This window comes from Penaeus vannamei, chromosome 41 (genome assembly GCF_042767895.1).
Source record: "Penaeus vannamei isolate JL-2024 chromosome 41, ASM4276789v1, whole genome shotgun sequence".
NCBI classification, from domain to species: domain Eukaryota; kingdom Metazoa; phylum Arthropoda; class Malacostraca; order Decapoda; family Penaeidae; genus Penaeus; species Penaeus vannamei.
Window position 1 is genome coordinate 7,714,876 of NC_091589.1, and position 3,937 is coordinate 7,718,812.

A 3,937-nucleotide genomic window follows, 5' to 3' on the forward strand; every position below is an offset into this window, starting at 1 on the left:
CTCTCTCTCTCTCTCTCTGTCTCACTCTCTGTCTTCCACTTCTCTGCCCTCTCCCCTCTCTCTTTCCCTTTCTCTCCTTCTGTCTTCCTCTTCTCTATCTCCCTCTCTTACTCTCCCTTTCACCCCATCCCCCCTCGCTCCCCCCTCTCCGTTTCCCACTCATTCAAATAGAAAATAAAAAGCACAAATTGGAAACTGAAACCGGTTAAAGAGGAAACAAGCCTACAATTTCGTAGTCACTTAATGAGTCCTTCGGGTGTGACTTATTCTGAGAAAATGAACGAAGGCAAAGCGAAAAGATATTAAAAAGAAAAAGAAAAAATCCTCTCTATATATATATCTACCCATCTGTCTATTTATCTCTTTGAATATCTATCTATCTATCGATCGATCTATCTAGTCATATGTATATATCAAGAGAGAGCGATATACATATACATAGATATATAGATAGATAGGAAGACACACACACATACACATAAATAAATAAATAAATATATATGTATATAATATATATATATATATATATATATAGATATATATATATATATACATGTATAATATATATATATATATATATATATATATATATATATATATATATATATATATATATACATGTATAATATATATATATATATATATATATATATATATATATATATATATATATATATATATATATAAATATATATATGTATATATATATAATTTTCCTCAGCAATGAAATCCAAACAGCTGTTCTGGCTGAGTCTCCTGTCCCTTCTCGGCGTTTTCTTGGTCCATCAGCTGATCCCAGCCACTCATCTGAATCCATATGAAAATGTAAACAAACTCTTCTACGGGTATTTAGGAGGACAAAGGAGAGGAGGAGATGGAGGAGGAAATGGAGGTAGGGGAAGAGAAGGAGGTGGAATAGGGGCAGGAGGAGGAGGAAAAGGAGGTGGACAAGGAATCGGAGGCGGAGGAAGAGAAAGCGGAGGCGAAGGAGGGGGACAAGGAGATGGAGGAAGAGAAAGAGAAGGAGGCGAAGGAAGAGGTCAAGGAGGTGGAGGAAGAAGAGGAGGACAAGGAAGCGAAGGAAGAGGACAAGAAGGCGGAGAAAGAGGAAGAGGTGGAAGCGATGGAAGAATACAAGGAAGCGAAGGAAGAGGAGGAGGACAAGAAGGAGGTCACATTCTCCCGAAGACGATCCTGCTGTGGACGCGATGGAGAAGCGGGTCCACCTTCTTGGGTCACCTCTTGAGCCTGGCAACGAATTCCACGTTCTACAGGTTGGTATTTTTACTCCACATGTTTCTCTTAAGTTTCATTTGTTTTATCTGTTGCCATATGATATTTCCTAGTTTATTTTACTCCACATGTTTCTCTTAAATCAGTTTTCCTTTTTTTTATCTGTTGCCATATTATATTTCCTAGTTTATCTTTTTCGGTGTAAATCTTCTGCTGATTTATTTATTCTAAATTATAGCATTTTCATGACGCGATTTCGCCTTGTTTCTCTCATACCAATTTTATCTTTTTTTTTGACAAATAATTTTTCTCATTTCAGTCGGTAAACACCAATTATTCATTCACTTTTTCTAAATTATAAAACTTTCCCGACACCTTTTCTTCTGACGTTCCTCTCAAACCAGTTTTATTTATTTATTTATTTATTGACACCATATTTCTTATGTCATTCGGTAAATCCTATTATTCATTTACTTCTTCTAAATTACAAAATTTTCACATAATTTCTTTTCATGCTTCTCGTTTTCTTTTATTAACATATGTTTCTAATTTCATTCGGTAAACCAATTATTCATTTGCTTATAATTTTTTCATGAAACGTTTTCTCCTCATATTTCTCTTCAAAGTAGACCATATCACAGTTATAATTCATTCTGTCTCTCTCTTTGTTCCTCTTTTTCCCTCCTCTCACCTCTCCTCTCCTTTTCTCTCTCTCTCTCTCCTCTCCCTCTCACCTTACCTCTCCTCTCCTTTCCTCTCTCTCTCCTCCTTCCCTCCCTCCCTCCCTCCCTCCCCCTCTCCTCACCTCTCCTCTCCTTTCCTCTCTCTCTCTCTCTCTCCTCTCCCTCTCACCTCACCTCTCCTCTCCTTTCCTCTCTCTCTCCTCCTTCCCTCCCTACCCCTCTCCTCCCTCCCTCCCCCTCTCTCTCCCTCACCTCTCCTCTCCTTTCCTCTCCCCCTCCCTCCCTCTCTCCCTCCCCCTCTCCTTCTCTCCCTCCCTCCCCCTCCCCCCCTCTCCCCTAAGTTACAACAACAAGCTCAGAATAGAGGATAGAACGTCCACTTTGTACCCGTCATGCAACCGCACTTCCCTCATGCACAATTCACTGTATAATAACTCACCGGTCGATGTATGTTATAGTCAATGATTATTAATAGTGAAATGAATATGGATTTTGGGATGAGTGAAGGTCTGTGAAATACGATTTTTTTATTCCGTTTGTTGTATATGACGTTGTGAAGGATGTGTGAAAGGGAAATGGGTAGATAGAAAGATAGAGGGAGAGGTAAAGGGAGAAGGAGAGGTGAGGGAGAAGAAGAAGGAGAAGGAAAAAGAAAATGGAGGAGAGAGAGAGAGAGAGAGTGAAATACGATTTTTATTCCGTTTGTTGTATATAACGTTGTGAAGGATTGGTGGGAAAAGGGAAATGGGTAGAGGGAGAGGTAAAGGGAGAAGGAGGGGTGAGGGAGAAGAACAAGGAGAAAGAAAAAGAAAATGGAGGAGAGAGAGAGAGAGAGTGAAAAATGAATTTTATTCCGTTTGTTGTATATAACGTTGTGAAGGATGTGTGAAAGGAAAATAGGTAGATAGAAAGAGAGAGGGATAGGTAAAGGGGGAAGGAGAGGTGAGGGAGAAGAAGAAGGAGAAGGAAAAAGAAAATGGAGGAGAGAGAGAGAGAGAGAGTGAAATACGATTTTTATTCCGTTTGTTGTATATAACGTTGTGAAGGATTGGTGGGAAAAGGGAAATGGGTAGATAGAAAGAGAGAGGGAGAGGTAAAGGGGGAAGGAGAGGTGAGGGAGAAGAAGAAGGAGAAGGAAAAAGAAAATGGAGAGAGAGAGAGAGAGAGAGAGAGAGAGAGAGAGAGAGAGAGAGAGAGAGAGAGAGAGAGAGAGAGAGAGAGAGAGAGAGAGAGAGAGAGAGAGAGAAGGGGGGGAGAGTGAGAGGAAGGGAGGAGAAAGAGAGAAACAGAGAGAGAGAGAGAGAGAAACTTCTAGGAGAAAGATGATTACTCTTATTCATATCGTCACTATTATTACCATAATTAATATCATTCTCATTATGATTATTGTTATTATTGCTCTTGATAAATATAATTATTTTTGGTGCTGTTGCTATCATTATTATTACTATTATTATCATCGTTATCAATAGCATTGTTATTTTGATGATTGTTGTTGTTTTGTCATTATCATTATTATCATTAGTATTAGTACTATTAGTATTATTAGTATCATCATCATCATCATTTTACTATCATTTTCATTCTTATGATCATCACCATCATGAGTATCATGAAGAAAAAGAAATTGGAAAAGAGAGAGAAAAAACAGAAAGAATGATAAGAAAAGGAGATTGGAAAAGAGAAAAAACAGAAATAGTGATAAGAAAAAGAGATTGGAAAAAAAAGAGAAAAAAAGAAATAATGATAAGAAAAAGAGATTGGAAAAGAGAAAAACAAAAATAATGATAAGAAAAAGAGATTGGAAAAAAAGAGAGAAAAACAGAAATAATGATAAGAAAAAGAGATTGGAAAAAAGAGAGAAAAACAGAAATAATGATAAGAAAAATGAAGGAATGCAAAAAAAGCAAATTGAAAGATAAAGATAAAAGAACATGAACAAGATGAAGATGAAGAGGGTCACAGATACAATAAAAAAAATAACCAGAATTGAATGGCATCTAAGGTGAGCTAAGAGGGAA

The 3,937-nt window shown here is 37.3% G+C and overlaps 1 protein-coding gene across 1 annotated transcript in view; it reads left to right on the plus strand.

Moving 5' to 3' along the window:
- Nucleotides 1-734: 734 nt before the first annotated feature.
- The window catches only part of LOC113813235 (uncharacterized), an 11,973-nt gene continuing 8,770 nt past the window's right edge, over nt 735-3,937 (plus strand). Inside the window, exon 1 of the mRNA XM_070117999.1 lies at nt 735-1,274. The gene's annotated coding sequence lies outside the window, so the exon portion shown is untranslated. The remainder of the gene's footprint in view (nt 1,275-3,937) is intronic.